General features: G+C 40.7%; 1 pseudogene; it reads right to left on the bottom strand.

The window, feature by feature from the left end:
* LOC102751927 overlaps positions 1-8,409 on the bottom strand; it is a 35,680-nt pseudogene extending 27,271 nt beyond the window's left edge.
* Positions 8,410-11,511: the final 3,102 nt, after the last annotated feature.

Here is an 11,511-nt window from a genome sequence, read left to right as displayed (position 1 = left end):
CACCTTTGCCCTGCCCCCCAGCTCTTAGCTCCCCCCTGGGTTTCTGATCACTGTCAGTGGCAGGGGGCTTCTTCCTGCTTTCCCTTTCGCCTCCCTGCATTGTGCCTACATATGCAAATTAACCACCATCTTGTTGGCAGTTAACCGCCATCTTGTTGGCAGTTAACTGCCAATCTTAGTTGGCAGTTAATTTGCATATAGCCCTGATTAGCTAATGAAAAGGGTATTGGTCGTATGCCAATTACCATTTTTGTCTTTTATTAGATAGGATAAGTTAATTGTAAAGGTAACTGACATGAAAAGATGCTCAACTTCACTAGCTACAGGGAAAATACACATTAAAACCACAATGAGATACCACCTCACACCTGTCAGAATGGCTATTATCAACAGGACAAGAAGTTACTTGTGTTAGAATCTTTATACACTGCTGGTGGGAATATAAACGAACAGCCACTATGGAAAACAGTATGGAAATTTCTCAAAAAATTGAGGATAGAGCTATCGTATCACCTAAAAATCTCTCTTCTGGGAATCTACCCACAAGTTTTGAAAACATTTATTTGAAAATATATATGGTCCCCTTTGTTCCTTGGAGCATTATTCATGGTGGCTAAGACATGGAAACAACCAAAGTGACCTTCAGTAGGTGACTGGATAAAGAAGATGCAGTACATATACTGGTATACAATGGAATACTATTCAGCCAGAAGAAAAGATGAAATACTGCCACTGTGACAATATGGATGGACCTTGGGACTATTATGCTAAGCAAAATAAGTCAGTCAGAAAAATGATCTCCTTCAAGCAGCCCCCCTAAGCCAGTGGTCGGCAAACTCATTAGTCAACAGAGCCAAATATCAACAATACAACGATTGAAATTTCTTTTGAGAGCCACATTTTTTAAACTTAAACTATATAGGTAGGTACATTGTTATTAACTTCATTAGGGTGCTCCTAAGCTGACCTTTGCTAAAAATGTCCTCAATCTGATTGAGGTAAGTTTGATGAGGTCGACCCTTTCCAACTCTCCCATCCACACTCGCCTTGTATACTTGTTTAAGATAGACGAGTGTGGATGGGAGAGTTGGAAGGGGTAGACCTCAGTGAACACACCTCAAAACAATGTACCTCCCCTGCGCTGCATATCCCACCGCCCGCCTGCTCCGCATCTCCCGTCGCCTGACTGACCGACCCACACCCATTTCTTCTAACGCTGCTTCTTCAAAATAGACTTGCTCAGGCCGAAAACCGACTTCTGTGCATGGGCCATGAAGTTTCAATCGCACTGTACGTGTGCACCTGCACGTGGTATTTTGTGGAAGAGCCACACTCAAGGGGCCAAAGAGCCTCGGTTTGCCGACCACTGCCCTAAGCTCACTACCAATTGACCCCCCTTGTGAAATTCCTCCTGCACGTCTCTCCTTTCTTATTTGCTATGTCTATACTTAGAAAACCCTGTTTGCTTTAACCATCTTACAGACACTAGAAAACAATATCTGTTCCAGAATAAATTGTTCCCCAAAAGAGACATCTAGAAATCATACTATATCATCGTAAAGATACACAAATCAAAGGGGGTCGAAATGGCTCCTGGTAAGAGGCCATGAGTCACCTTCGCAGACATCCCTGCTTCCCCAGGTAGCCATGCCTTTCCTTCGGAAGCTGCTCCTGAGCACAGAGGGCACATAGCAGAGCGGTGGATGGGACACATGGCGAACCTTTCTGCTACCCACACCATGTCATCCTCCTTCTCCTCATTTCTCTCTAACTCAAAATGTTTAATTTGAATTTCAATGATTAGGAACCCAATTATGTCTTGGTTTCAACTTTGGGAAATGGTCACCTTGAAATTTTGTCATTTGAAATGGTCTGAAGAGTCAAAGAGGTCACCGGTGAGTGTATTCAGTATCTATTCAACCACAAGTAAGTATTTTAATGCAAAAACAATGTTAATAATCACTCCTGAAAATCTAATTAAATTTTTCCTCTCCATTTAATCCCAAACTTCCAGTAATAGATCCTTTTTGGTGCCATTTCTCACCCTTTTGTTTATACAATAAGTTAAACATCCCAGAAGCACCAATTGTCTTTGTTTTTCAAGGAGTTTATTATTCAGATCCATCCTTTTCTTTTCATCTGCTAATTTATCTGTGTGAAAAATGCATGGACACAAAATATCTTATTGTGAAAGGAAAATCTCTGCATGATTCATATTCTCCAGCGGCTGTGGAAGGCGAGTGCTCTGCTGTTACACAGCCTTCCTCCCACTTCCGCTCATCGCCTAGGAGAGTAGCAGACCCTCTCCATGAAACATTCATGAATGCAGACTGAGTTATAGCAGTAATGTAATCGACTTGAGAAAATCAATAAATTAGACTATGGAGTCATAAGTTGGAAAAAAAAAAAAGCTGAAATTTGCCGCTTCTTTCAACTGGTTTTGGAAACGACTTGATTCCATCTGGTCTGTGCAGACTTCTCCCAGACATGGCCAGCATCTGGCTGCACCTCTGGAACCTAAATTGTTTCCTTTCCCACTAGGAGAAACACTTCTTGGCTCTCAAAGTCTGGCATTGTCTCCCATGTGACCCCAAATCACTTTTCCTCAAACCCTGTTCATTGCTAACCAAAATATATGATTTCCCCTCCATATTTTTTGCACCCAAATGCTATGTCTAAAAACGATCATGCCTCACGCATCCAGAATCAGCAGACATGACTGCTGCTGCAGCACGTTTAGGTTCACTTTTTTCTTCACGACATTAGATCTTCTAGAAGGGGAGAACGTAGTGTGGGGATCAGATCATGGTGCATTGGAAGGCTCTGGGTTCAAATCCAGCCTACGCCTGGCTGTGTGACCTTGAGTAAGCTTCCACTTCTCTGCATCTCATCTGTGTACTGAGCATGTTTAAATAAGATGGGACAGGAAAACCACCCAGCACGTACCTGATACATAAGCCCCATCCTAGCCTTCAGTTGCCTTCATAGTATACTCTATAGGAATCTTTGCATCACGTGTACAGCCTTTGTTCTCATCACCCACAATGCTGTTTGCTCAGTTAGCCATGTCCCTGAAGGCCCTCCCCTTTCTGTACGAGCACAAATTTAAGTTCTCTGAAAGACCCTTTAGTCTGGATTCTAATTCTCCTCTGTCAAGGACATGTGTCCAAAACAACTAAAGTATAAAACAAGTGAGAGAGAAGCAGACATGTGTGTCTTTGGGACTCTTGGGATTTTAATTTATGGAGGTGGTTAAGTGACAACACAGAGGCCCGTGCCATTGAAAGCATTTATTACTTATACCTCTCAAGTGGAAGGGGCACTCATGCAGGGCCACGTGGGCAGCACCAGGGTAAGTGTGCTGTTGGTCAGGGGGCAGAAACAGGAGCCAGGGGCAAACCCGGACCACAGCCTTTATTGGGGTTTCCACTGGGAGGGCAAGGCAGGCCAGGGAAACAAGTTGGGATTGGCTGGGTGAGTAACGGAGCTCCAGGAGCAGTCTCTAGCCACCTGGCGCCTGGTGCTGGGGTGTGTAGGGCAGGGGGAATAGTGTCTGGTGTGTAAGTTAGTAAAGGGATTGTTGGGAGTATGAACTCAGAGTTGGTGATCTTCATGAGAAAGGCATCTCCTTGCTAAGCCCTTTGCCATCTCCAGGAAATGCTTACCCAGAGGGCAGTCTCTCCCCAGCCAGCACGAGCAATGTTTGAGATGTCAAAATATCATAAGTTTACGAAAATGACATGATTCATGCAATAGGGAAAAGAGAGAAGAAATCAGAGGCATGATGTTAAAAGGAAACGTTTCAAAAATGGGGAAGGATTAATGCAACTTTTTACAGAGAAACACATTTCAGCTATGAGACTCTGTTTATACAGTGAAACAATAAGTTCCTAAACGAATCTCTCACCAGTGGCTCTAAACAGCTTCATCCATAGCAATCCCTTGTATTCACACCTACACCCACATCTCTACTTCCCAGCAAAAGGTCAGGCCCCCAAGCAGCATTCTCTCCTCACTGGTAGGACCATCCTTCTCTGAGGGCTTACCTTGTTGTGTTAGAAACTGCCTCGCCCAGAGCTTTGAGCATTGGTAAAACCAGGCCCCCTTCTAGGAGCTCATCATCACTGAAACCAGTTCATACAACACAGTGGGATTAGTAAAGCCTGTCTGAGTAGGTAGTAGATTAGAAGAGTAGATTAGCAGTGAGTAGGTAAGCAGGAAATTATGCAAGTCGGTGCCTGTTCCTGGTGAGTGCGAACAGAGATGTGTTGATTGTGAAGTACACACTGGACCCCATGAAAGATGAAAATATCTCATTAAGAATTGTTGTACTTGTCCAACCGGCATGCCTCAGTGGTTGAGCATGGACCTATGAACCAGGAGATCATGATTCGATTCCCAGTCAGGGCACATACCTGGGTTGCAGGCTCGATCTCCATGGGGGGCATGTATGACCAATGATTCTCATCATGGATGTTTCTCTCTCTCTCTCTCCCCCTCTTCCTTCCTCTGTAAAATAAATAAAAATATGTATATTTTTAAAAGATTAAAAGAGAATTCTTATATTAGAAAGAAAATATAAATATTTATAAAAATTGTTATATTGATTACATGTTGAAATTAATGTTTATAATATTTGCATTTAAAATTATTAAAATTAAATTTCCATGTTTCTTTTTTCCTTTTTCAATGTGGGTATTAAATTTTTTGTATTCCATATATGGTTTGCATTTATGACTTTAATTACATTTCTATTGAACAGTGATGATCTGACATACCACTGGCGGCCACCCCAATTGGCCCCTATCAGGACTGGGCGAGATGGCCCCGATCACCCTGATCGCCCCAATCACTGGCCAGGCCAAGGGACTCCAACTGTGCACAAATTCATGCACCATGCCTCTAGTTAGTCATATATGTCAATATCCGGGGGAGTCATGGCTTCTTACACTCACTGATTTCCTCTCCCAATTTGGGGCATATTCATGTGTGGGTTTTGTCCCTTAAGTTGCTGATTGGAACTGGCTGCCACTTAGCACATAATTTTGTCTCAAGCTTTCCTTCTGTCAGTTCTTTGGCATCCACTGAAAAATTACCAGGGCTCCCAGGGGCATTTTGTCATCCCCCCTGGTGATCATTAACCAAATTGTGAGTTGGTTTCAAAAGCACCATTTTTAATAGCTCTTTTTGGTTTGGTAAGCTCACAGTAAGTTAGACAAAGCAACACCAGCCAGGGCTGGTGTTTACTGTTTGTCATTCCATGACACTGGCTTTGACCCTGAGCAGGAGATGAACCACATCCTGACCATCCCTGGCCAGGAAATGTAAATCAAATGACAGTGTTCCAACACCTGCAATGAACTAAATTTTAAGCGGAGAGACAAGTGATGGGATCAGCATATTTTTTGTGTGAACTGAAATAAAATCCACATGTGAAGTTTAAACACTCTATTCATAAACTCTCTACCAAAGTGTCGTAGGTACTTCATATGTGTTGTTCCATGTAAGCCATGTCGTAGGTACTTCATATGTGTTGTTCCATGTAAAACACATTTATGAAATGCTATGGACTTAGTGGTTGTGTTCCTCCAAAATTCCTAAGTTGAAGCCCTAACCCCCAATTTGATGGAGCCTTTGGGATGAAGTCATGAGGGTGTGGTCTTCATTATGGGGTTAGTGTCCTTATAAAAAGAGACCAGAGAGCTTGCTTCCAACCATCTCTCTCTCTCCCTCTCTCTCTCTCTCTCTCTCTCTCTCTCTCCATCCCTCCCTCCCTCCTCCGAGTGCACAGACAACTGCCTGAAAGCCAGAAAGACAGCCCGCACCTTGGATACAAACCTAATGGCATCCTGATTGTGGGTTTCCCAGTCTGTAGACTGTGAGAAATATGTTTCTTCTTAAAATCACCCAGTCTATGGTATTTTTTTAAATCACACATGGAGAAGACTAAGACATGAGATTAAGTACTGTATGATTATAGTGGAAGAAGAAACTTCACAAGGTCATTTTTCTACTGAGGAGGGTAAACCCATGTCCCCTGATTTTAGTGTCCACACATCTTGCTTCCCCTCAGAGAGCCAAGCATGGAAAGAAAACCAACCTTTCCATGAAAATGTGACCATTCTCATGTGAAGCTATTCATACACTCAAGTCAACCTGGTCCTGGGATTCACGACACCCATCTTACTGTTATTGTACTGAGCCGAATATCACAAATGATCACAAAAACTTCCAGGAGAATAACAATTCAAAAGCGTTATATTACCTATTTGACCAGAATTTACCCCTATGTTAATTATCATAGTAAAAGAAATGTTCTTTAAAAAAATTTTTTATTTAAAGTATTACATAAGTCTCCTTTTCCCCTATTGACTCTCCCTGGCTGCTTCCACTTCCCAGCACATGTCCCCATTCCCCTACTGTCCATGTCCTTTGGTTATGCTCATAGGCATGTATACAAGCCCTTTGGTTGATCTCTAACCCCACCTCCCTCCCTCCATCCCACCCCCACTTTCCTTCTTAGGTTGGACAATCGGTTCGATGCTTCTATGTCTCTGGGAAAATTAAGGCTTTTTAAATAAGAATTGGGTGGATACTGACTCTACCTTTTCATTCACTCAGTAGCAAGTTATGTACTAGACTGGAAGTGAATAAATATTTTGCCAAAGATATTCACTCTTTTTCATTCATTTATTCAATACAGACATATTTAGTGCCTATTCTGTGTCAGGCACTCTTTAGGGCATTAAGGAAACATTGATGAGCAAACTAGGTAAAGATACCTGTCCTCATAGAATTTACATCTGGTGGGGAGAGGGAGACTGATTGCAAACAAATAATCAATTAAATCAATACTTAAGTTCTGATAATGAGACATTTTATGGAGAAAATAAAACAGACAAATGAATGAGAGGGTGGGAGCAGAGATGATCTCTTGAAGGTGCTAACATTTGAGTCAGAAATTTGGGGGGAAAGCATTCCAGACAAAGAGAACCGTGAGTGCTAAGTCCTTGAGTTGGAATTGACTTTCAGTTTCCAAGGAATAAGGCAAAAAAACTTTCTAGAGCCACTGTCCAATTTCCTTTGGGCTCAGTGGGATTTGCTTTAGACCCTAGGTATAAACCAATTTGCATGGCTGGATTAAATAACCCAGTGAACCCTGACCCATGTGCTTGGGCATTAGGGATGTCAAGTACTCATTTGGGTTTTGTTTATTCCTTCTTTTCCTGTTGAATGTCATCTGTACTTGAAATCTCAGGGCTGACTTTAAAAAGGAAGCATAGGTCATTCAAATGAGAGAGCAAGCGGACGGGAGACGCTGTAATCAGAGCATTAATGAGCATGATGGATTTTGAACATCTTCCAAGAATACTCTTTGCATTCTCTTGCAACCTCTGTTGATCTGATTGATTTATGCTAGAAATTATGATCTCATGTTACAATCTTGCATGGGTTTGCTGCTGGGATACTGGTGTTCTTCAGTGGCAGTGATAATGAACATAATGAAGATCATTAAATTGCTATAGCCATTAGCAGAGGAATTTGGGGTGGGAGATCTCATTTTTTTTATTTGTAAAGGGAAAAGTATTTGCTAAATAACTTTGCATATTTAATGCTATCTCAAGCAAGTATATTTAAGTATTTATTTTAACATGTAGTAAGCCATTTTGGCTATTGGGGTTTGTTTTTCATTATTCCATAGAGTTTTATAACCACCCTATTATTAGCTAATATCATAAGGATGCTAATGATGCACCTTACTTGGGGTAGACAAGTATCCGTTCCTTGGAAGATTTAAAAAAGAGCTAATTGCTACATTTCAATTTTAGAATTAAATTTTTTCATACAGGCCATTTTCCCCAGTGAATAAATACTATACTTATTTATTTTTTTTAAACCAAAATACAAGTTGCTGCTGCAGTATGTCTGCCATGGGAGGAAGTGGTATGCAATCCTGACCATCGCAGTGGTCAATTAAGAGAAGAAATTGCCTTTGCCATTGATGATCTGGAAACTCAGAGATTCAGACATACATGGGGACCGAGGCACCTTTCTCAGGCTTATCTTAATGGGAGGACAGTGTCTATCAAGTGGGATTTATGGTCCTATGTAAACACGGAGAGAGTGCTCCAGATGCCATTCTTGCCTTGTTGGTACTTTCTCAAGGGTCCACCTAGAATGCCTGGAATTCCAACATAATTTATTTTGGGGTGGTCATTGGCATTTTGGAAAATCAGGACCACCCATCATGGTGCCTTGTTAAAGAATCAGGTTGGGCTGATCTTTACCAGCATCAACATTTTTTAAAGCAGAATTGCTGTGAAACATTCATCAAAGCAATGATGCTTACCCCAGAGCTGCTGGTGGTGGTCTACTTAGCATCTTGATTGAAAGGGCAGCATTGAACATCTTCTTGTGTGGCAAACTGGAGAAAAGAAACCATTCGTTTCAATAATTATCCAGAAGTCAGTAATACGTAGTTAGAATGGAAAAGAATCTATGTTTTTGCTTTCAAAGGATGATTAATATTCATCAAATGTCAACTATGCATACTTACAATCAGATAAGACAAACACTCAAGAGAATTGTCTTAGAAATTATTTTGTATTATCTGAAAGACAAGTAAAATTTTACATTCTAAGCATAACCAGAGGATTATTTAATAATTATATATAAATCTATTAAAGAAATATGTAAATATGCGATAACATATTGTAGAATCTTCGCAAGTCATTTATGTTCAGAGCACTTGGAGCTTTTGTTCATCATGAAGGATGCTGAGACTATTTTAGCTCAGTTAATAGCATGTCTTTAAAGAAGACATATTAAACATTTCTTTAAGTCACAGGCTGGGAATTGTTTACAAAATCAATTCAAATCACTAGAATTACTCAAATCCATCTAGATTTTCTTTTAATCTAAACCTGGCTAAATAAGAATGATGATTCATTAGGAGCTTCATTTATCCTTTGGCAGCCTAAAAGGAGATATTTTAGGTTTGTTAGATAAATATTTGTTTTAGATATGCCAGGTTCATGATGTCTGCAATTCTAGAAACACTAATATCATTGACGATGACATTTTATCATCACTTAGACATTTTTGACAGTATCAGAAAGGATAGAAATGTGTAATACAGCATTATATCAAATTTTGTGACGGAAGAGATCCTCATCACATACTATTGAAAGTTTTTTTAGTATTTAATTATTTAAATATTTTCAAAAGCATTTAAAACTGCTTTGCCAGGTTGTAATGCTAACATCTCCATTCATTTGTTAATTCAATGAGTGCCTGCCATGTATGAGACTCATTCCAGACACTGGCCATTTGCGGTGAACAAAACAGGAAGAAACTGTCCCAACTGTGAATGAAACTATCAAGTAAGCACAAAAATTATAAAAATAGATGGGTCATCACATTGGCTGAAGTGTGATGCATTAATGGCCTAAAAGGTTTCAGGAAATGACATTTGCTCTGAGAAGAATAAAGTGTCAGGATAATTTCATGTGTGGCATAGTTGACCTGCCATAACTTATTTCTTAGGGGAAATATATTCCTTATCTAAAAATCTGATCATAATTTCTCACTTATTTTTTATTAAAGTGAAAAAATCTATAAGTAGATTCACAAATAGGTAAATAGAATAATAAACACAAAACCAGACACAGTGCTCTGCATCCATGTTCCTCTAATATTCTTCAGAAATAGTTCAGTTAGTTCATGGCTAAGAATTAGGAAAGATATTTAAATACGATGTGAGCCAAAAGTAAAATCATTTTGGCACAATTGCTTTGGCAACCAGATAGATGAACTAAACTCCCTCCATCCAGTTAAATGACAGTGATATGGAGGTCCAAGCTCACTGATCCTGATGGTTCCCTAAGGATGCATGTCAATACACATGTTACAGGAGCTGATTTAAAGTTATCCTATGATGTTACCAGATAATCAGATTTTCCCATCACTCTCTGAAGAGTGAGATTCTTGGGGTACTGGAGAAATAAGGATTTCCAGAAGCCCCACAGTAGAATGAGGTGTGGTAAAAGGCTTTATATGCGTGAAGTTACATTTCTCAGCTTCCAAACCCCCCTGCCTCTTAAGCCAGCCCTGAAAGAGGTAGAGCTGGGGGTCCAGCAGAGCCAAAAGCAAGGCCAGTGTCCAGAGCTTCCGTTCCGTGTTGCAGCGGGTGTAGCTCAGCATCCAAGCTGCTAGTAATTAAAGTCTATTCGTCCATTGTGTGGAGTCCCACAGGGCTGTGAGCCACATGGGCGCAGGGGAGTGCATCCTCCCTCCACAGGAGAGCCAGGAATCCAGCGCCAGAGAGAGAGAGGCTCCCTTGTTTAGAAGTTTAAATATTCAGGTTTCCTTACAGTGGCCACTCCCATCTTGGCCACTAATTTGTTCCCAGGTGTGACTGATGGCAAAGTACCTTTCCGTGTCACTCAGACCTTACTGGGCATGTGCCTAAACTGCCTTTGTCCAGTCCTGTCTCCCAACCATCTGGGGAACAGACTTGGAGAGTGTGAAATGCAGTTTTTGGCAAAGCTGTATAAATGGCATGGCTGTGTCACCTGGTCTCCCCTTTACTGCTTTCCTGTTACATAATAACCAGGTTATTACAATGGAATCAATGATACAGGTGGGTGTTCGATAACTCTTACCTTCAAAAGCTTCTGCTTCTTTAATTTATTGGTAGGAAAATATGGGAGTTTCTATCAAGTACTTAGGTAATCATTAGAGTGGATCCATTAAGACTCTGAGCAAAGTCCTACCCTTGATTTCAGGTGTCCCTGTGGGCCACTCTTTTGTTCTGAGATAGTAACAGTAATAACAGTAATGACTAATGCTGATTATTTTGAGATCATTATACTAATGATAATAGCAATAACAGTTTCCATTTGTTGACTTGCTCTATGCCAGACCCTGTACTAAATGCTTTATGTGCATTTTCTCTTTTAATCATCCAAGCAACTTGAATTCTTAATAGTGGAAGCTGATATGCGAGGAGCAAGTAAGTTTCACCATTAGGCAGACAGTAAAGGGGGACCCGGGACTTGGCTCAAATTTAAATAACTCCAAAGACTATCATTCCAGTAAAAAAAAGAAAGCCTCCATCCTTCTACCCAGGATGTGGAATCTAAGGTTATACCAAACTTCTTTTAACCACAACCTAGATAATACCTGATATCTTGGTTCGTTTAGCAACTTTTATTTTGAGGCCTGTTGAGGAGAGAGAAATTTTTCTCTGCTCTTCTAGGTTCTTCTGGAAGGTATAAGAATTAATTGAAATGAGACAGATTAATAGAAGAAAATAACCAAATTTACTTACGTGCATACGTACGAGTGAACTATGTAAATATGAGGCCCCAAGACAAAGCAGTGGAGGTTCCTATGCCATCCTGAGCAGAGAAGAGGGTGGTGGCTCGGAACTTCACATGGAGGCGGAAGAACAACTGTTGGGTAAACACCTGTTTCCTGGCCTGCAGAGATGCAGACACACAGAGACCT

The sequence above is a fragment of the Myotis davidii genome, unplaced genomic scaffold (assembly GCF_000327345.1).
Source record: "Myotis davidii unplaced genomic scaffold, ASM32734v1 scaffold452, whole genome shotgun sequence".
In the NCBI taxonomy this organism is placed as follows: domain Eukaryota; kingdom Metazoa; phylum Chordata; class Mammalia; order Chiroptera; family Vespertilionidae; genus Myotis; species Myotis davidii.
Note: the sequence above shows the minus strand (reverse complement) of the source record. Positions and strands in the feature narration are given on the sequence as shown.